The sequence below is a fragment of the Peromyscus californicus genome, unplaced genomic scaffold (assembly GCF_007827085.1).
Source record: "Peromyscus californicus insignis strain IS unplaced genomic scaffold, ASM782708v3 Scaffold_16__1_contigs__length_79575227, whole genome shotgun sequence".
Taxonomy (NCBI): domain Eukaryota; kingdom Metazoa; phylum Chordata; class Mammalia; order Rodentia; family Cricetidae; genus Peromyscus; species Peromyscus californicus.
Window position 1 is genome coordinate 6,046,958 of NW_026294458.1, and position 23,321 is coordinate 6,070,278.

Below are 23,321 nucleotides of genomic sequence, written 5' to 3' on the forward strand. Positions count from 1 at the left end.
ATAAAAAAATACTCATGACTGAATGATGAATAGGTCTAAGAAGAAATCAGGAAATAAATACACACGAACCTTGGAACTAAGCGAAAATAAAAGTACAGCACAACAAAATATCTGGGACACACTGAAGGCGGTTCTAAGAGGGAATTCATTGCTCTAGTCGTTTAAGATGAAAAATCAAAAAGAGCAGAAATAAACGATTTAATGATACAGCTCAAGAGTATGGAAAAAGAAGAACAAACCAAACCCAAATCCAGTATCTTGGGATAAACCTAACAAAGAAAACTAAAGGCCCCAGTAGAAAAGTATAAATCTCTGAAAGAAAGGGATTGAAGAAGACATGGGAAATGGAAAGACTTCACATGCTCATGTATTCGTTAAATGATTATGAAAATGACCATTGTACCCAAAACTACTCAAAGACTAAATACAACCCAAATCAAAGTCCCACAATATTTTTCACATAATAATTAAATCACTAAACATACAGAATAAAGAAAGACTATTAAGAGCAGAAAAGGAAAAAGACCAAGTGACTTGTAAAGGCAGACTCATCAGAATTAACACCCAACTTCTCAATGGAGACTCTGAAAGCCAGAAGGTCCTGGACAGATGTAATGCGGACACTAAGAGATTATGGGTGCCAGCCTAGACTAATAGACCCAGCAAAATTTTCAATCACCTTAGATGGAGTAAACAAGACATTCCAGGACAAAGCCAGATGTAAACAATACCTATCCACAAATCCAGCCCTACAGAAATCACTAGAAGGAAAACTCCAACCTAAGGAAGTTAGATACACCCACGAAAACACAGGCAATATATAACACCACAGCAGTAAACCCCAAAGAAGAGAAGTACACACACACTACCACCAAAAAAATAACAGGAATGAATAATCACTGGTCACTAATATCCATCAAATTGAATGGACTCAATTCGCCTATAAAAAGACACAGGCTAACACAATGGATACAAAAACAAGATCCATCCTCTGCCGCATACAAGAAACACCTCTCAACTTCAAAGACAGACATCACCTCAGAGTAAAAGACTGGGAAAAGACTTTCCAATCAAATGGACTTAAGAAGCAAGCTTGTGTAGCTATCCTAATATCTAACAAAATGGACTTCAAACTAAAATCAATCAAAAGAGATTGGGAAGAACATTACATATTCATCACAGGAAAAATCCACGAAGATGAAGTCTCAATTTTGAACATTTATGCCCCAAATACAAGGGCAGCCACATTTGTAAAAGAAACATTACTAAAGCTTAAATTACACATCCAACTCCACACATTAATAGTGGGAGATTTCAACACCTCACTCTCACCACTGGATAGATCTGCCAGACTGAAACTTAACAGAGAAATAGGGGATCTAATATGACTCAAACGGACTTAATAAGTATCTACAGAACATTCCACTCTAACACAAGAGAATATACCTTCTTATCAGTACCCCATGGAACCTTCTCTAAAATTAACCACATACTCGGTCACAAAGCAAATCTCAACAGATACAAAAAAAAAAAAAAAAAAAAAAAGTGGAATAACTCCTGCAAGGAAATAGTCAAATTGAGGGCTGAAATCAATAAAATAGAAACAAAGAAAACAATACAAAAAAATCAATGAAACCAAGAGTTGGTTCTTTGAGAAAATAAACAAGATAGACAAGCTCTTATCCAAACTAACCAAAAGGGAGAGAGAGAGAACATCCAAATTAACAAAATCAGAAATGAAAAGGGAGACATAACAGACAATCAGGAAATCTGGAGAATCATCAGGCTATACTTCAAAAATCTGTACTCCACAAAATTAGAAAAACCTAAAAGAAATGGACAATTTTCTGGACAGGTACCACATACCAAAATTAAATCAAGACCAGATAAACAATTTAAATAGACCTATAACTCCTAAGGAAATAGAAACAGTCATTAAAAGTCTCCCAACCAAAAAAGAGAAAAGAAAAAAAAAGAGAAAAAGCCCAGGACCAGATGGTTTCAGTGCAGACTTCTACCAGAATTTCAAAGAAGAGCTAATACCAATACTCTTCAAATTGTTCCACACAATAGAAATATAAGGAACATTACCAAACCCTTTTTATGAGGCTACAGTTACCCTGATAGCCAAACCCCACAAAGATGCAACAAAAAAAGAGAATTACTGAGCAATCCCCCTCATGTACATTGATGCAAAAATACTCAATAAAATATTGGCAAACTGAATCCAAGAATACGTCAAAAAAAAATTATCCACCATGACCAAGTTGACTTCATCCAAGAGATGCAAGGATGACTCAACATACAAAAAAATCTGTCAGTGTAACATACATATAAACAAACTGAAAGAAAAAAACCACATGATCATCTCATTAGATGCTGGAAAAGCCTTTGACAAAATCCAACACCCCTTATGATAAAGATCTTGGAGAAATCAAGAATACAATGAACATACTTAAACATAATAAAGGCAATTTACAGCAAGCCAACGGCCAACATCAAATTAAATGGAAAGAAACTCAAAATGAGTCCACTAAAATCAGGAACAAGACAAAGGTGTTCACTCTCCCCATACTTATTCAACATAGTACTCGAAGTCCTAGCTAGAGCAATAAGACAACAAAAGGAGATCAAGGGGATACAAATTGGAAAGGAAGAAGTCAAACTTTCACTACTTGCAGATGATATGATGGTATACATAAGTGACCCCAAAAATTCTACCAGAGAACTCCTACAGCTGATAAACACCTTCAGTAATGTGGCAGGATATAGAGCTACAGTAATAAAAACTTGGCATTGGCATAAAAACCGACATGTGGACCAATGGAATCGAATTGAAGACCCTAACATTGATCCGCACACCTATGAACACCTGATTTTTTTTTTACAAAGAAGCCAAAACTGTACAATGGAAAAAAGAAAGCATCTTCAACAAATGGTGCTGGCATAACTGGATATCAACATGTAGAAGATTGCAAATAGATCCATATCTGTCGCCATGCACGAAACTGAAGTCCAAGTGGATCAAAGACCTGAACATAAATTCAGCTACACTGAACCTGATAGAAGAGAAAGTAGGAAGTAGTCTTGAACACATTGGCACTGGAGATCACTTCCTAAATATAAAACCAGTAGCACAGACACTGAGAGCAGCAATTAATAAATGGGACCTCCTGAAACTGAGAAGCTTTTGTAGGGCAAAGGACATGGTCAATAAAACAAAGTGACAGCCTACAGAATGGGAAAAGATCTTCACCAATCCCACATCTGACAGAAGGCTGATCTCCAAAATACATAAAGAATTCAAGAAACTAGACATCAAACACCGAACAATCCAATTAAAAAATGGGCTACAGAGCTAAACAGAGAATTCTCAACAGAAGAATCTCATATTGCCGAAAGACATTTAAGGAATTGCTCAACATCCTTAATCATTAGGGAAATGCAAATCAAAACAACTCTGAGATACCATCTTATACCTGTCAGAATGGCTAAGATCAAAAACTGAAGACAGCTTCTGTTGGAGAGGATGCGGAGCAAGGGAACACTCCTCCACTGTTGGTGGGAGTGCAAACCTGTACAGCCACTTTGGGAATCAGTATGGTGGTCTCTCAGAAAATTGGGAATCAATTTTCCTCAAGACCCAGCTATACCACTCTTGGGCATATACCCAAGGAATTCTCAATCATACCACAAGGACACATGCTCAACTATGTTCATAGCAGCATCATGTGTAACAGCAAGAACCTGGAAACAACCTACATGCCCCTCAATCGAAGAATGGATAAAGAAAATGTGGTACATATACACACTGGAGTACTACTCAGCAGTAAAAAAAAAAAAAAAAAAAACAAAAAAACAATGACATCATGAAATTTGCAGGCAAATGGATGGAGCTAGAAAATGTCATCCTGAGTGAGGTAACCCAGACTCAGAAGGACAAACATGGTATAAGTGAATTCTAGATGTAAAGCAAAGGGTAATCAGACTATAAGCCACAGCTCCAGAGAAGTTAGCTAACAAGGAGGACTCTAAGAGGGATGTACGGATCGCTCTGGGAAGGGGAAATAGATGAGACTTTTATGAGTAAACTGGAGATGAGGGGTGGGCAATGGAGGGTAGGGGTTGGGGGATAAGAACATGAGGGAACAAGATGGTCAAGCTAGAACAGGAACAGGGTGGGAGAGCAAGGAAAGAGATACCATGATAAATGAAGACATCATGGGAATAGGAAAAATAGGGTGCTAGGGAAGTTGCCAGGAATCCACAAGGATGACCCCAGCTTAGACTACTAGCAATAGTGGAGAGGGTGCCTGAACTGGCTTACCCCAGTAATCAGACTGGTGAATACCCTAACTGTCATCATAGAGCCTTCATCCAGTAACTGATGGAAGCAGATGCAGAGATTCACAGCCGAGCACCAGGCTGAGCTCCAGGAATCCAGTCGAAGAGAGGGAAGAGGGATTCTATGAGCAAGGGGCATCAAGATCATGATGGGGAAACCTACAGAGACAACGAAACCAAGCAGGTGGGAACTCATGAACTTTAGACCAACACCTGTGGAGCCTCCATGGGACTTGGCACGGAGTGTTTGCTGTCTGCACTGTAGCTCGCATGGCTTACTCTGGCTTCATGTTAATTAGTATTTGTTTTATACAGGCAAAGACGCATTCGTGGACAAGAAAATACTTTTTTCCTGGTAGCACGGACTAAACTTTCAATGTTCTGTCATTTTATCTCTCTAATTATTCCTCTTCTCGTCCCGTTTCTTCCCATTCTTCCACCAACTTTTCCTCCCCGCCCCCTCCCTTTGCTGCATCGGCCATTACTGTACAATATCGTCTTAGTCTAATGTGCACATACAGTGTTCCCGCTCGGGCTGTCCTCTATGAATATCTCCAGTGCGGTACTCATCCCGTGGTACTTCTCCTTGGTTTGATTAATGGATCTGGGCAAATTTAATAAAGAGACAAAAAATATGAAATGAACTTATACTTGCTCATTTTCACATTAATCAAGTTTGTCAATGTTTTAAAAAATTTAAAGATTTATTTATTATGTATACAGTGTTCTGCCTGCATGTGTCCCTGCAGGCCAGAAGAGGGCACCAGATCTTATTATAGGTGGTTGTGAGCCATCCTGTGGTTGCTGGGAATTGAACTCAGGACCTCTGAGAAAGCAGCCAGTGTTCTTAACTGCTGAGCCATCTCTCCAGCCTTGTTTAAAAAATTTTAATGCAAATGAATAGACTCAGAAAATTTTCTATGGCAGATCAAATGAAAAAAAATGGTTTGGGAAAACAGGGTAAGTTCTAGAAAACAGAGTTGTCTTCATTTGTGTCATGTAAGCAGCAGAGCTAGTTCTCAAACGTTCCTGCTTGATTAGGGAGGATGGCTCTATACAGTCAATGAGCAGGAGGTAGCAGTTGGTTTGAGTGACCTGTCTTGACAGTACCATTATCTTCTAGAATAATCTTTGCTCTGACATAAAGGTGGGAGAAAAGGAAATTGTGAGAATAGCAGCCACTACGTCCTCAAACACTGAGAAGTGAGAAATTACAGCAGTAGCCAGGGTCCATCTAAGCAAGAAGATTTTAGTCAAAGTCAGGCTAACCAGCTCTAGTCAGAACAAGGGGAACAGACTGGGGTGGACTCTTATTCATTCACCACTATTTAAAGAGTTTTTTAAAAAAAAGCACAACAATGAAATACCTTTGAAGGAAACAACACCATTCTCTTTTTTGGTCCAAAGATCTGCAATATAAAGATGGAGAAAAATTAAATCATATAAAACATTTATGATTGGATTTGAGGAGTATCTTTCATGACCAACATATTAGAAGCCTGTGATCTGTGGTTACTAATGTGAGTGTCTTCCTCACACCTGGACATCTGATAGACCTGCCCTTTGCCGGGTGACCTGTTAGTGACAGGAAGTGGACAGTAGTGTGAAAGCTGGCTGACTGTAGCTGTGGAATCCAAGCTAGCAGACCTCTGCCAGGTAAGGCAAGTGCTCTGAGCTTCATTTTCACAACAGATAAACGGGTGAGTGAGTCTTGTGTGCTCTTGCTGATTGAGGGGGTTATATCATACTAGGGATATATTAAATTGAACACTTCGACTGAGAGTGTTTCATTTCTTTTATCCATGTAATGCCTGAATAGTTAGTTTCTTACACTATTGGTAGTTATGAACCATGCTACTAAAATATTTATGCATGAACTTTTATGGAGTTGTGTGTTGTCATAGTCAATGAGTCTACACCTGGGACTGGAGCTGCTGCGTTCTGTGGAATAGCTGTTGAACTTCCCAGAGAACCATTCAGTTTTCCTTTTTCCTGAGGCGGAGCACATTTCTTGCTTTTACTGCTAATTGCACCCCAACTGTTCTCCCCATCTGTATTATTCTGGGGCTGTGTTCATCAGAAGGGTCAGTCATCCATCCTTATCACCCTCAATGTATGCATACACCATTTCTAAATCCTCACATCAAGCTATATAATGGTAAGGATGACGCGCACTGCGTGACATACACTATTACAGATGCTGATTCCCAGTTTTTAAACTGGTCTTTACAGCCTACCTAACACGTAAAGGAAAGTTCTACAGTTCAGTCTCTGAACACTGGAAGGACCCCTGGAAATCTGTCATCAAACACTTCACCTGTCTTCACTTCAACTGCTTTATCTCAAGTGCAAATTCGAGGAAACTATTAGCATAAAAATGTAATAAGCAGAGAAATCAGGAATAAAAAATAAAAGATTGAGAGAACGACACAAACATGGATTTCTTTCTAAAACACTCTGTAAATGGTTCCTTAAGTCAACAGCGGAGGCTGCATTTAGTAAGTCTGCAAAGCCTGAAGGCATGTGTGGTAGCTGGCGGAGCTCTGGGATGAGGCTGGATGTTTGGGGGAGGAGTGAGGTGAGGAGGAAGAGCGAGGAGCCATGGGTGAACTCTTCATGTGGTAACTAGTGTAAGTGCTGCTGTGTGGCGGTCCAGAGCAGCAGGTGTGGCCACAGGATCCCTGGGAGTCCTTAGTTGAGAGCTCTCTAGGACACCAAGACAATGCCTAGCTACATGCCGGCCTGAGCGTGGGAACCTAGGCTGCTCCTCTCAAGTCACCTCTGACTCTGAGTGTCCAGTGCACCAGTCCTCACCTCTCCTCTATAGTCATCAAAAATGTAAACTTGATATACAGACACTCGAGGTTCTTGACATTTATGATTATAATTTTCTACAGTGAGACCCTGTTCATTTTGCAGCAGCACAGGAATTTTGATGCTAACTGGCCTACTTAAAATTACTGAAGAATAAAAACAAACAACATGGGGGCTGGAGAGATGGCTCAGAGGTTAAGAGCACTGACTCCTCTTCCAGAGGTTCAATTCCCAGCAACCACATGGTGGCTCACAACCACCCGCAATTAGATCTGGTGCCCTCTTCTGGCCTGCAAAGACACATGCAGGCAGAACACTGTATACATAATAAATAAAATAAATTAAAAAAACAAAAAAAAAAAACCCAACATATTTATGTAGTAGGATGACACCTGGTCATCCATCTCAGATGCTGGAAAAGCAGCCCCAGCCCTCCTCCCTCTACTTCCTCCTCTAGAAGCTGAGCACTCTTTCAGTCCTGCTACCAGGAAACTGGCATCCACTAAAAACCCAATGATCTCTATCTTAGGATGTTCCCTAGTGATTCCCACTTAGATTCATTCTAGCATGGAAACATGTTGAAATGTCTCTTGGAAAATACTAGGCCAGCAGGTGCCAATATGGCAGGTTATAACGAGAGAGTTTTCATACAATCAGATTAAAACAGAATGTTGTTTTTAAGATCTGGGCAACAGTTTTTACATTTAAATTGTCTATGTGTACTGAATAATACGAATCCAATGGTGTCCTTCCACAGACAGCCAACGCCAACCAAGGAACAAGTTCTGGTTCTTACCGGAAGGTGACTATGAAGTTCTCTATGGGCCAGCCTAGGTGAATGGATTTCCTGGCCTGACTGGAGCCCACAAAGTCTGTGGCCACACACTCCCCCATCCACAGGGAAGTCAGAGGGATGATGTATTTTATCTTAAAGGTTATGTTATACCTAAAAAAAAGAGTTAAACAAGGTCTTCGTTAGTTTGTTTTTTCAACAAGGGACCTGTGCTCCTGATTAGAGCAAAGCTGGACCCTTTTGTCACTGTCAGTACAGACACAGCCCAGCAAGTGGACAGCTAGAACTCAGCAAAGCCTGCACTGAAGGCAGCCGGCCTCTGGAAGACTCTGACAGTACCTTTTCCATATCTGCATTGAGCATAGACTAGACTATGGATTTGAAGTATACTGTTTTAAATAGTCATTCTTATAGAGAGAGGGGGAACATCCATTCCAATAATTTGACCTTATTTCAATCAAGTACTCTGGTTTCATGCTTCCTTAAAACCAAACCAGCAGTTATTTTTAAAGCACAGGTCATTAATTTTGCTCTCAAGTGATGAACAGGTACGTGCCATTTTCTAGGAAACCTAAAAAATTTTATGACCTTTGTTCAATTTAATATTTAACAACACCAGCTAATCTGTATTATCCCCACTTTTTTGGTGAGGAAAGTACAACTCTGGGAAGTAGTTCTCTCTTCCATTCAGGCTTGGCTCTCTCTTTCCAAGGGCCATCAGCCTTTGCTCTGGGATTGTTCTTTTACAATTGGAGTGTGCAGACAAATTCCATGAACTTGTTATGGGATTTTTAACTCTACAAGCTACCTTGGAAGTGTGAATAATGTACAAATCCAGGTTTTTTATTATCAGACATATGCTCCCAGGTTGTCCTATGTTTCTTCCCCCCTTAATAACCAGATCTGGTAGGCTATGTTAATCACACTCCAAAATGTTTGAATTACTAATACGTGCAATCAAGTATGGCTGGTACTATAGATTCTCGATTTTATTTTCTACCAGGGCACTGGACAAAATAGGAGCTCCACAGGTTGTTAAATAATGAAGGAATCAAAACATTTGTAAAAACGTAAGGGGGAGTCCCCTTGAGTTGTTCCACGGTCAGGGTGACACATTGCTGCCTTTAATAATCACGAGTCTGAAGTAAATACGTACTGACTATTCGTCACAACCAAGAAATCTCTGTACAGGTAGAGGTGACACTTTTTACTGATGCTGTCTCTTCTGAGTTCCACTGGCCCATGGAACATGAGGGTTTGATTCTTGATGTCCGAAGCTGTGACTTTCCCATTTAAAATCTCCATCTCAGAAAACAGGCCTCTCCTGTGACAGGTCAAACACTAACAGAACAAGATCAACAGGATAGTCAGAGGCCAACAGGATAAACTTTATGAGAAATGTGAAGAGTACTATGAAATTAAACTCATAGGCTCAGTTCTCTAAATACAACTAAATCATTGTTTCCATTTTGCTTCTTTTTTTCAGCTGGACATGCTGAGAAATATGTATGTTTGTATATACATGCATATATATATATATTGATTTTATATGTACATTTTCTTATCATATGTTTACCAAAGTCACTGTGGTATAATCATCAAGGAAGACTCAAATAAGATAATTTTGACTAGGAAATACCTCAAAAACTCTTCATCATCCTTTCCATTTTGGGAAGTGCAAATCAAAACAAGTTTGAGATTTCATCTCACCCCACTCAGAATGGCTAAGGTCAACAAACCAGCAGGCATCACATGCTTGCAAAAGCGTGGGGAATCAGAAAAACTCATTCGCTGTTGGCAGGAATGCAAATTAAAGAAGCCACTCTGGTAATCAGTCTGGAGAATTCTCCCAGGTATGTGAGGCCCAGCTGCACAACTCCCCGGAATACACCAAAAAGACTTCAAAATTGACTTCACAGACACTTGCTGAGTTGTGTTCATTGCTGCTCTATTCACAACACCTGGGACAGAGCAACCGGAACGTCCTTCAGCAGATGAATGGATAATAAAATTGTGGTACCTATACACAAGGGAACACTATTCAGCTGTAAAGGAAAATGAAGTCATGAACTTTGCAGCTACATGGATGGAAATGGAAAAATATATTGTGTTAGGTAACAGACACAGAAAGACGGACAGCACTTGTTCTCTCACATCTGTGGTTCCAAGCTCAAACTCTTCAGATATGAATCTATAACATGGATTAACTGCAGAGTGTGAGCAAAAAGGGACCAAGGGGCAGGGGCTAGACCGGGGTCTAGAAAGATACAGCTGATATGAAGGGTAAAGTGGGGAAATGGCGAGGGGTGTCTCTTTGTGGGAGGAGGGCAGTCACTACAGATGCAGAGGAAAGAAGGGCAAACAATTTTGTTTGATTAAAGCCTCAGGCAATGAAATTTCTTTCTACTTGCCTAAACTTATACTGTGTATTTGTGTGTCTACATATTTATATGTAGTTCTACGAGCTGGGATGACAGCTGAGTCATCTCTGATGATACCCAGAGTCACAAGGTATCACACAAAAACCATAAGACCAAGCATGAGAAACCTCCATTCAATTTGTTGGTCAGCGTAAACCAAATGACTTCAAGAGCACAGTCTATGGCTGTGTGTTTCCTCTCAGAGGCTGAGGGTAAGTCCATAATGCTGAAAACACCATCGACTTCAGACACAAACTCCGAAGACTTAATCAGGATCTGACCTGAAATATTGCTTCTTCTGCTTTAACTTTTACAGTACCACACATAGCCCACAAAAGGGCCAGAGTGGTACTCATATACTGTGGCAAACAGCAGCTGTCTAGTTTGACTGAAGGCCAAAATAATTCAGATTTAGCTTCATGAAAATTCAATTAAATGAGGATGTTTGGAAAAGCTATTCCTATCTTAGCTAAAGTTCAAATTTTTGAAACTGGCATTAACAATAATAAATGCTGGAAACACTAAAATGTTTCTGAAAATCAGAAAGTTCTTATATGTTTGCCTGAGATCTGACTACTATGCAGTTGGCCTTCATGCTCATATTGGGTAAAATAACCAAGGTCAACAAAGGGTAAATCCTCTTCTCTAACTTGGAAAGACGAATTCATTTACAACCACTTTTCTCCCAGGTATCTCAGAACCTCTGCATAGTGGTATTTGCTCCGCCCATGACCTCGGGCTATACAACCCAAAGGAGTCGGTGCTTCCTGCTGTTGTACATGACCTCTTATAAGGGGTTGGAGAAGGGTCACACGCCCTTCTCCCTGCTCCTGCTTGTGAGGTTGATTCGCTTCTGTTCTGTAATCGTGAGTGTATTTCCTCAATTTATATCTTAATAAATTCTGTTACCCATTTAATAGACTCATGTAAATTGATTGTAATAAGTGGCACCCACGTGACAAAAAGACCTCACACTCCCCGTGGCTTCTGCCCGCAGCCTCTGTGGCAGCGCAGCGGCAGCAGGTTGGCTCAGAGGCTGTGTGCTCGCTGCAGGTCAACCAGGCCAACACCTCCAGAGGCACTCCTCTGCCCCCTGACAGTATGAAGCCTCCTTTCTTGAGGGGACTAGCAGTGAACTTCATTAAAATAATTTACTATTCATGAGGGGTGTGCTGCGTGTAGAATAAGTTTCCATGATCTGGAGGAAAGAAGACAGAATACTTCCTGAGTCCACCCGCCTATCATAAGGATCAGAAATAGTTTTTGTTTGTTTGTTTGTTTTTACTCTTTCACAACTGAGACTTTATTGGTTGAGTACACAGACACTTCAATTCTTGAAACATGGACCCAAACTCTAAGAGTCATACATTGTGTTCACGTACCCAGAAGAGCCAAGTGTTGTTTCTCTTTGAACTTATCCCAGTGATGTTCCATCCTAAGCTTGGCAAGTTTTCCCTAAGACCTCACATGACAATCAAATGCTCACAATCCTTAATTCCACTGACTCACAATTTTATGCCACATACAGTACATATTCAAAATTTCAATCTTTCACAGCACATTATCACAATTGTTAGGAGAAATGGACTGCTGTGACCAGAGACAGTTCTGACAGGGCAAGGACCCAGGAGTGGTATTTTAGGATACAATTCTACTAGAAACACAAGACCAGAAATAACTGAAAATATTCCAGACACAAATGCACGACCAAGATTACAAATTACCATTTAGTATGCTTTGTGTTGTAGGATATAAAACTAGCCCCCTCTACGGAATGTTATGGGGACCCCCGAGACAGTCACAGCCTCTCCTGATTCAGTATCCTGCCATTTTTTGGTTGTACCAAAAAATAAACAACCAGCAAGTGATTTAACCTCTCAAAAAAAGCATTTACGCCGGGCGGTGGTGGCGCACGCCTTTAATCCCAGCACTCGGGAGGCAGAGCCAGGTGGATCTCTGTGAGTTCGAGGCCAGCCTGGTCTCCAAAGCGAGTTCCAGGAAAGGCGCAAGCTACACAGAGAAACCCTGTCTCGAAAAACCAAAAAAAAAAAGAAAAAAAAAAAAAAAGCATTTACACTTAAAAAATGGGATGAGGCGGGACTTCCACCTTTTAAAAATGTTTCTAGAGCTACTAAAAAACTCGCATTTACAACGTAGTTGATAAAACTATTTCTCTGGATTGTACAAGAAGGGAGGCGGGGACACCGACAGACGCGATGGATGGTAAGTCGGCCTTGGCTTCTTCTCTTCCGCTTCAGAGGCTGGACTCCGGTTCTCAGTCTCTCCATGTTCTGCAGGCACGTCTGTGGTCTGCTGGTCAGCCACCTCCGCCTGTTTGCCCTTCGCTCCCCTCTTCCCTTGGTTTACTTTTTTGTCTGATGACTTATCCTTTCCAGTGGCCTTCTTCGGCTTCGCATCCACCTTGGCAGGGGGAGCTTGGCCCACAACCTCGCGGATCGTCGCTTGGGCTCTGGGCCTTCGCCGCTAACCTTCCTCTTGGGCATCGTGGCGGCGGTGGGTGGGAGGCTCGTGAGTGGCCGAACCTGTCACGGAGCTACACCCAGAAATAGTTCTTAAGAGAATACCTTTTCAGTGAAGCTTTGAATGGAGAGCCTTTCAATAGACTTAAACTTCTCTTTATCCTTGGCACTAGACACCGAAGATGGCTAGAGCAGTTGGCAGACCAACCACTGAGACCTGAGGATTCTACAGTAGTCAGGGTAACTGACCTTTGTGATGTCATGATTGCAAGGCTTAGCCGGGGAGGGGAGGGTGAGGGGAGGGAGAGTGGGGGGAGTGGCGCACGCCTTCAGTCCCATCACTCGGGAGGCAGAGGCAGGCAGATCTCTGTGAGTTCAAGGCCAGCCTGGGCTACAGAGTCAGTTCCCGGATAGGCTCCAAAGTTACACAGAGAAACCCTGTCTCAAAAAACAAACAAACAAAAGACTGCAAGACTTATAAGTGACAAAATGACACGCAGATTTACTTTCCATCCATATATTAGCTTTTACTAATTATTTTTGAGATAGTGTCAGGTTCCTAGTCCTATATTCTGTACCCCAAACCTCTATGCACTCTCATGACCGTATATCCTGGATTGTTATCAGTTGGTCACTGTTTTAGTGGCCAAAGGACAAGAGGCAATGCACTGTCTCATCAGTTTGGACTCTGATCAAGGCCAACTCAGTCATGTCACGTCACTAAATGACACATGGCAGGGCATGTGAGACAGGAAGGAAGACAGAGTGACCAGGGACTAGTCTTGCCCTCTGAAAAAATCCTCATGCAAGGCTTGAGCAGGTTCTAGGTACAAACAAGATGAATGCCTGCAGAGAGCTGCAGCCCGCTTCCAGGGTGGCTGCACTACAGGCCCTGTCTCTGGAAGCACAACTGCCTCTCAACATTGCCACATGGGGACTAATTGCCAACAGACCAGCCATTGGGGTAATAATCGTGTCCATTGCAGGAGAACGTTGTTAATTAACACTGGATAGAACTAAGATTAGGGTGCTCACTTCGGCAGCACATGTACTAAAATTGGAACGATACAGAGAAGATTAACATGGCCCCTGAGCAAGGACGACATGCAAATTTGTGAAGCGTTCCATATTTAAAAAAAAGAACTAAGATTTCTACTTCTATGATTGCAGCCACAATTGCCGACCCATAACAGCTATCGTCTTAATTCCTGGGAATCACTTTCTTCATTCTTCATGTCTAGAATACTGTCTGTTGATGAATGCTGTAAAATAATAAGAAGGGCTTTTTTATTTTATTCTACTCATCATGGGGGGGGGCATGGAGTTGTCTGGGTCAGGAGGTGGGGAGGATCCGGGGGGAGGAGGAGGAGGAGGTAAAATGTGATCACAGTATACTATATTAATAAATTTTTTAATCTTAGCACTTGGGAGGCAGAGGCAGGCAGATCTTTGAGTTTGAGGCCAGCCTGATCTACAGAGCGAGTTCTAGAACAGCCTGGTCTATACATGGAAACTCTGTCTCAAGGAACTATCTCTTCAATCACTTGAATATTTTCTCAAAATTTTGTTCAACTGTTAATTTCACCCTGTGTGTCGTTATTTTTTATTGGTAATTTAATTATGTCTAGAATCATCTATGAGACCAGACTCCATGCACAACTGTGAGCAATGATCTCAACTAGGTTAGGCTCTGCCCATGCCTATGAGGAATACATGGATTAAGTTGAGACGTGAAGAACCACACCCACACTGGGCTGCACCATGCCTTGTCCATGGTTTCAGGAATGCAGTCAAAGGAGAAAGCTCACTGGGTGTCAGCATTCAGTGTTCTCAGCTTCTTTCCTGAGTAAGCCGCTTGATCAGCCCCCTCAAGTCCTGACAACGGAACTTGCCCACGGTGATGTCCTCCGCCCTCACACGTAGTCAAATAAATCTGTGCTCATGTAAGCAACATGCTAAAGTATTGTTTCACCACGGCTATGGCAGACACTTGACGCCAAGACAGACACTGTTGTGGTAAACCTAAACAAGTGGGTCTTGGGTTCCTGGGACTATTTTGTATGTTGTGAAAGAGAGTGTGGAGAATTTGGGTAAGAAAAGCCCTAGCATGTTGGAAGCAGAAATTCATTGGCTATGCTCTCTTGTGAGCTTGGAAACCATGAATTCTGAGAGACCTTGGAGGTCAAGCTCATGAAGAACATGGACTCCATCGGGAACTGGTTCGGGTGCTATTTATGCGATAGTCCAGGAAGGGATCTGGGTGCATTTAGCATTGTCATAAGAACTAAAGTCAAACTGAGTCTGAAACCCATGTACTGTTTTTCCCCAGTGGAAATCTCAATACGGTTTTTGTGGGATGACATACCCTAAAACTACATAGTGCTCCTCTCTGGGCTTGTTTAATATATTGCCCAAACCCCGAGAGTCATCTGAGCATGGCCATTCCTGGTTCTCTGCTTCTGGAATGGAGATTTATTGGGAGCAGCATCTTCCGGTTCTAGCTCCTAAAACTTCCTTCCATGGAACATTGTGTTCTTAAACGGCCCAGTAAGCCTCATTGAGCCTTGAGGTTTGTGCCTAGTCATAATTTCTTATGCCATGTTCAGTTGACATCCCTGGGAGGCCTGCTCTTTTTTTTAAAAAGGGGAATGGAGGAGGAGTGGGTTTGGAGAAGAGCGGAGTGGAGGGAGAGGAAAACTGCAGTTGGGATGCAATGTACGAGAGAAGAATAAAAATAACAACAATAACAAACAATAAGACCAAAACAGTCAAAAGTTTCCCAATCAACTGCTTTACCACAATTTGTTATCACATTAGCAGAAGAAGAAACAAAGATGCCCCAGGTTCCGGGAATGAAGAAATTGATGGCTTCTCAAGGGCTTAGTGTAAGTTCTTACACTGTCAAAGACAGCAGAATGTTTCAATTAGGCTTCCATGTCGTTTATGTATGCCGCCCTCTGGTGGTAGCTCTCAATGCTGTCTAATCCTGGAAAATCGGTCTGTACAATTACTGCTCACACAAGAATCTTTCACATCCCGTGGTTCCCTTTGACACTTCAATGATTGTGCTTGAACTGATGGAAACAATTTTGATCACTTATGTTTTGAGGCTCAAGGCCCCCTATTCATGTACAGGGCCCTATCTTCCTTAGACATGTCATTCACATATTTGTGAGTATTTATGGCTTGTCCTCTATGCAGTGATGGGACAAGTACCATAGATGTAATGATTTCAAGCTATTTTCTTGATTTTTTTACATAAATGTTTATGCCATGAATAGTTTGTTTGATAAGGAGAATGATTTTAAAACATTTCTGTTGTAACTTTTCTTTCTTAAAACAAATTTCCTAGACATTGAATGATGGAAAGAAGGAATATTTAATGAAAAGGAATTGGATGACATTACAAAAAAAGTAGTTCCCACCATTTGGGCAATAATTCTGTGATGATTAACATCAAATTGACAGAATCTGGAATCACCAAGGAAGTAAGGCTCTAGGCAGAGCTGTGAGTGATTAGTTTGTTTAAGTTAAGTTAGCTTTTGCCCATGACTGTGAGGTATTATCATGGTTAGGTTAATAGAAGTTGGAATATCCACCCCAAAATTCTCAGCATCCATACCCTGGGCTTGGGCCCTGGACTCCTAACAAATGAAGAAGTTGCCTGAGTACTAGCATTCATCTTCCTACTTATGCAATGAGATCAGAAAGGTCCTACCACCATGATGTCTCCGACATGATGGGTTGTTCCCTGGGACTACACACCAAATGCATCATCCTCTCTTCAGTGGCTTTTACTTCAAGAACTATGTCAACAGTCATTTAAAATGGTTACCAAGAGAGTGTGTTAAGGGGAGTGAGTGAAGAATGCCTTTGATGCTGAGACTGCCTGAGTTTGAATTATCAACTCTGACACGTTCCAAACAACAGCTCTCCATAATGATGGAGCCCGCCTCTCCCCTGCCTTTGTACTTAGCTGGTCTTGTGTTGTCTTTCAAGCTACTGCTGCCATTTTCTACAAACTTGGTCATGGGAGACGAGCTCTAACCACTGAGACTTTAGAAAAACCGAAGTGAGCAGAGGATGGAGAGCAATGAGGTATCCCGATACTGGAAACATTCCCTCTCTCACAAGGAAAGCTGGGCTACTGTGTTGTATGAAAAGGAACAAATGATGAGACCATCCCACCGACTCTCATGTAAGTCACCCCGACTTGAGTTGCCAGGTGAGACCAGAGGAACTGTCACACACTGCACCCTCCAAAGGCCTAGTCAAGAACACATTTGAAACTATGAAATCCAATATAGAATAATATTTATTATAACAATAAATAAACGTGATACAATGCAAAATTTAATAAATGTAAGACGTGAAAAATTATATTATAATATGGTAAGAATGAAAGACAGAAGAAATGTTTTGTAACAAGATTTTTCTGGAATATGGAAAGTCAGGGGAGGAAGGGTGCACACAATTGGAACGAGCTGGGACCTCAAAGATGCTCACACAAGGCTCCAGTCAAATCACTGACCTGAAAGCATCATCACAGAGACCCATCTAGGTTCATTGTGGCTGTGTTCAATTTCATGTTGAAGAATTCTCTAATTTCTGGGCAATACCAGAAGATTGAAACAAAATTTGTCAAATATTGTAAGTGTTTTTGAATGAAGGTTTTCAGTGCAATAATGGAGAAGAATGAGAAAGAGGAGCCAGGTGTAGTTCTGGGGACTCTGGTCTCCAAGTACTGAGAAAATCACAGGCAGGAAACTAGCTTGCCCAGTCCAGATGTAGCATCAGTGATCATCCTCTGGTAGTCGGTTCTGTAGGACACATTGATGCTTGGGTCAGTAGGGTGTTCTGTACTCACTGATGAATAAAACATAAATATGTCATATTGATATAAACTTCCTTAGAGTATAGATTTATCTTAACTCAGATAAAATGGATTTTTCTGAAGATTTCCTGGGAGCAACGAGGAAAAGATTATCAAGCCAAGGAATGTCAAGAATATAAATCTTTGTTGATTAAGTGTGTTCTAGCCTCTTTTTTATTTTTCACATATTTGTGGTAGTAAATCCTGTCTGTTTTAATCCATTTGGTAATGCTAATCTTTTGATAAGATAGCATCCATCATTGAGACATAAAATCAATAATGTTATTGTTGAAGTAACTGCACAATAACAATACAGCTCATAGAAACTGGAACATGGCTTTGTCCTTCATGGTCCTGGGTGTTAAGTCAAGTCATTGTTTTTAATGAACCAAAGAAAGAAAAAAGAAGGAAGGAAGGAAGGAAGGAAGGAAGGAAGGAAGGAAGGAAGGAAGGAAGGAAGGAAAAGCAGGCAAGCAAGCATTTCTTAGAACCCAGGTATCCTGTTTGTGTCATGGATGACGTGGAAGAAAGAGACACAACAGGCAGTGTGCCAGGCTCCTCATACAGGCTTTCCGTGGAGCACACTCCATATACTTGCATAGTTTCCATTTACAGTGTCGTCTGAAATGATTCCCCACACTGTCTTAACAGGGTGCCTACTCTTGCTATTTTGATGGCATTGGCAACTTGGTGAAATTAGGGAAAGGATGCCATCCTTGGGGGCCGTTCTTTGTGAAGAGGACCAGAGGCATCGTTATCCTTGGGACAGGCCTTGCGCTCTCACAGCCGCTGTCGTCATGCCTGGCAGCCTACAGACCACCAAAGTCAGTAGATTATTCAGGGAACCTGGAGCTCTCCCAGTGTTACTCCAACTCTGTGAGCTATCCTTAGAGAATGTCCTGATGTCGACTCCAAACACTTCAGACAGTCTTCAAGGAGAAATTGTACCAGAGAAATCTGAAACACCAAAGGCCAAACATACATCAGGCTTTGTCATTCAGCACAACTAAAAAATCCCATATGACATCTCAGTTTTGAAATGAAGAAAAATTTCCAGAATTCTGAGAGAAATGTGTTTTATATGGAAAGATATGATCCTGATTATTCCTATGAAAAACTAAGTTATTTTCAAGAGTATGGAGAGCATGTATTTAATAATACAATAAGTAGAATGCAATTCAATAAGAAGGAACAGTTTCAATATTCTCACTGTGATGGCTAATTTTGTGTGTGTGTGTGTGTGTGTGTGTGTGTGTGTGTGTGTGTGTGTGTCTGTCTGTCTGTCTGTCTGTCTGTCTGTGCACATGGGTGCATGTGCCCATTAAAACCAAGTCAGGGGATCCGATGCCCTGGAGATGCAGCTGCAGGCAGGTGTGAGCCTCTAGACTTGAAATGCAGGGTGTCAAACTTGGTTCCTCTGCGGGAGTGTGTGCTCTTCACTGTGAGCTGTGTCTCCAGTCTTTGTGCACATTCATAATTCACATCCGGCAAACACACACACACACACACACACACACACACACACACACACACACACACACACACACACACAGAGGTGTGGATGCATTGGATGTTTCCAGAAACTCTCAAACAATGATGGAAGAGTTTCCTTGAACCTGGGTACATGATCCCATTGGTGCATGTTCCAGATTGAATAAGAGGAGGAGAGGAAAGAACATGATGAAAATATATTGTCTGAAAACATGTTTTAGCCGGGCGGTGGTGGAACATGTTTTTAACCCTAGCATTCGGGGGCAGAGACAGGCAGATCTCTGTGAGTTCAAGCCAGCCTGGTCTATATAGAGAGCTCCGAGACAGTCAGGACTACATAGGAAGCCCCTCTCTCAAAAAAACTAGAAGAAAGATTGAGCTACGAAAGCATGTAAGCACCCAAGCACAGTGGTACATGAGGCAGAGGCAGGATGATCTCTGATTTCAAGGTCAGCTTGGTCTACAGAGCCAGTTCCAGGACATCCAGGGCTACACGGAGAAACTCTGTCTCCAAAAACAACAAAAAAAAAAAAAAAGAAAAGAGAAAATATTTTAATAAAAAGGGAAAAGGATAAAAACACAGAGACCTCCTAAGCACCAGCTTGAATCTGTTTGCTCTGAGACTGCAAACACATGTTGTTACGGTTGTCTCCATGTGGACCGCTGCTTCTCGGTTCTACATCTAATTCAAAGGATGTGTTTTTGAGAAGAACATAACGAGTGCAAAGAGACAAAGAAACTGCTCCAGATCAAAGTGACAGTGACGAGCTGACGCACTACCAAGAGGGGCATTGCTCCGCTGGAGCTTCCCTTTGTGGGATTCAAGGAAAAGAGGTGTTTGCTTGCGAAGTGGGGTGACGCCAGTGAAGTTCTGATTGACAGCTGATTGGACTGGGTAAGCCATTCCTCATGGCACAAGTCTCTACCAAGAATACATGTGATTTCATGCATCAGTTAGTAACTAGGCGGTTCTCAGGAAGTGGACACTCCGAGGACTATTGTCTCAGTGCACATTCAGTTAGTCCTGGCTGGATTGGCCTTTTCATTCTCATACCTGGACATAAAACAGAACATTTTGAATAGACATTGTCTACAACAGAGGAATTGTTAATAGTTGGGGCAGAAAAACTTAATACATTGCTTAGGGTCCAGTGACCACGAAAGCTGATGCAGGTTGGAATCTTGGGTTGCCAACAGCCCAATTAGTCCAGTAGTCCGCCCTCTAGTCCCAGGTGACTGAGCTCTCCTCTGTGCTTTTGTACCTCATTGTGAGCAGAGCGCCTCAGCTTCATCACCACGTGTTCCCTCCCTAGGGGCTGTATCCCCAGAAACTACTGGCTGAAAGACACCCTTGCTCCCTGAACTTTGTTTTCTCCTGTATATTGTCTCAAAACAAGAACAGTAGCTAATGAGTCTGCATTGCTTTAATAGAGTTTTTAAATTAAAAATAGTTGTTGGTTCTTTGAGGATTTAGTATATGCCTTGATTGCAGAAACACTTCATCTATCTTCCCATTTCTGCCACCCTTACTCAACCCTCCAGCTTTGTGTCCATTTTAAAAACACTCATCAGGACCTTCTCGTACTGCCCAAACAGCCTTGCATGTGCAGTGTTTATGATTTTTAAGTTGAAGATGGACAGTGTCTAATTCAGGCTGGTAAAGCATTTACTACGAAACATTCAAAATCCAGTTCTTCGGTGAAGTGCTTAAACTTTACCAGCGAAGCATTCCCTATTCCTTGGTGAAGGGAGGGGCTGTCTCACTGCGGTCCCTCCAGGTGACCGTGTGCCTCGACCTCTACGCCAGCCTGGGGAGAGCGGTTATCTCATCACCCAGTAAGGACTCGGGGATGGTCTCCAGGACTGACTCGCTTTCTTTTTCCAGAAGCAAGGATTAAAAAGTGTGCAGTTTAGTTGTTAGGTCCTACAGGAGGTGCCCCGCCTGCAGGGCTTCAACGGGTTCTCGACCACCCTAAGGACGGAATGATAGAGACAGGAGATACAAGGAAATACACCAAGTCTAGATTCTGATCAAGGTGCAACTTTATTTTTCTCCAAGAGGGTTTATATAGTTCCTGCAGGGTGGGGGGAGCAAGAAGCTGTCATCTGCATAAGGTGAGGCAAGCTAACAGGATGTTTGTATAGGATGTTTACAGGGTGAAAGGGTCAAGGGCTCTGCCTCAATGTCCTGTTGCTAGGCAACCTGACTGTAAGATTATCTAGTTCCCTGTCTTATGGGGGTCTGTATTTTTCCACTAACTAGAGATTCTATCCTTGTCCCTGACAAGGAGGTCCATGTGTTCGTGGCCTTTGCTGGCCTGGAAGTCACCACATAGCCCAGGCTGGCTTTGAGCTCACAGAGATTAGCCTGCACCTGCCTCCTCAGTGTAGGGATCAGAGGCATGCGCCTCCACAACCATCCAGGCTCATGCATTTGAACACTGGGTTCTCAGTTGGTGGTGCTGTTTGGTGAGGTTTAGGGGGTGGCCTTGTTGGAAGAAGTACGTCACTGGAGGCAGGCTTTAAGATTTAAAGACGTGTGACATTTTCCAGTTTGTTCTCTCTGCTTCTTGTTTTCAATTCCAAGTGTGAGCTCTCAGCTTGCTGCTCTAGCTGCCATGCCTGCCTGCTGCCGGGCCTCCCACCGTACAGTGATGGACTCCTTCCTCTGGAATTCTAAGCCCATATAACCCTTCCTGCTGTCAGCTGCCTTGGTCATGGTGTTTTTTCACAGCAATAGAAAAGTAACCAATCCACACATAAATAAAAATAAATCTTAAAAACTGAAGGTTATATACACTATCAGGACAGATTTTAAACTTGTCTAAAATATCTCACAATGCTAGATTTGGCCCTTACGGGTTCTAGACACTGGTTTAAGCCTATGACTGGGTGCTTCTGAAAACCTGGACAGCAGATCCCCAGATCAACTTACAGAGAGGTGGACTGACCCCATGGAAAGTGTTTCTCATGACACCAGTAAGGATTGCCGGCGTTCAGCCTTCACCCGGACAAAGAAGGCTTCTTAAGACCAACAGACAGCCAAAGAAATCAGAGGTTTAAAGCTGTCTTTAAGGACACAGTGGTGTCTGTGTCCTCACTAATAACAGGGCTTTGTCCCATCCAGGACAGTGACTGCAAGGTCCATGCTCCAAGGTCAGGAAAGGAAGAGGATCATGGGAAGTGGGAGGGATTATGAGGAGGCAGGAACCAGTACATAAGACACTCTGGCCTAAAGCTGCCAGGTAAACCGCTGGGCAGGCAGCTGCCAGCAGGCATTCAGGCATAATCCAGCATACATACGCTTGTACACAAGCCTACACACACACACACACACACACACACACAGAAAGAGAGAGAGAGAGAGAGAGAGAGAGAGAGAGAGAGAGAGAGAGAGAGAGAGAGAGAGAGAGGCAGATTCAGGCTGTCCTGGAACTTGCTCTGTAGACCAGGCTGGCTTTGAACTCACAGAGATCTGCCTGGCTCTGCCTCCTGAGTGCTGGGATTAAAGGCGTGCGCCACTGCCACCCGGCCCCATGTGACTTTTAATATTTATTTATTACTTTTATAATAATATCATTTATTTTAATATTTATTTATTTGTATTTTGTTATGTGTGTGTGCCTGTGCACTGTGTGTAAAAAGGAGCCCCCAGAAGTCAAACGAGGGCATCAGAGTCTGGGAGTCACAGAGGCTCATGAGATGTCACGTGGATACTGGGAACAAAACTCGGGTATTCTGCAAGAACAGCAAATGCTTCTAACTACAGAACCACCTCTTCATCCCCTGCAAAGACGGCTTTAACTGTCTGCTGAGCAGACCCTTTTACTGTGCTTGTGGGAGTTTATGCTTCCCTGAGCCTACAAAATGAAACTGTATCTCAGGGTTTAAAAAGCTTGTGGCCGACTTTGATATCACTAACTGGGGACTTATGAATAGAAACAAAGGGGGATGTCTACCTTGGGATTAGCAAGTCCCTTGCTTTTCACGGGGATGTGTTGAGAATTATCTAAATCTGGTAGGGAGAAAGAATGTGACGTCTGGCGTCCCAGCTGTGGGCCATCTGAGGCAGCCGCATGGGTAGCTCCTGTTGTGTGGTCAGATGA

General features: G+C 42.3%; 1 non-coding gene and 1 pseudogene across 1 annotated transcript; one reads left to right on the forward strand and one right to left on the reverse strand.

The window, feature by feature from the left end:
• Positions 1 to 12,537: 12,537 nt before the first annotated feature.
• On the reverse strand, positions 12,538 to 12,875 carry LOC128111650 (non-histone chromosomal protein HMG-14-like; annotated as a pseudogene).
• A 1,003-nt stretch (positions 12,876 to 13,878) lies between these two features.
• Positions 13,879 to 13,985, forward strand: LOC128112330 (U6 spliceosomal RNA). The gene has a single exon (XR_008218950.1). It is a non-coding gene; the product is annotated as a U6 spliceosomal RNA (small nuclear RNA).
• The last annotated feature ends 9,336 nt before the right edge of the window (positions 13,986 to 23,321 follow it).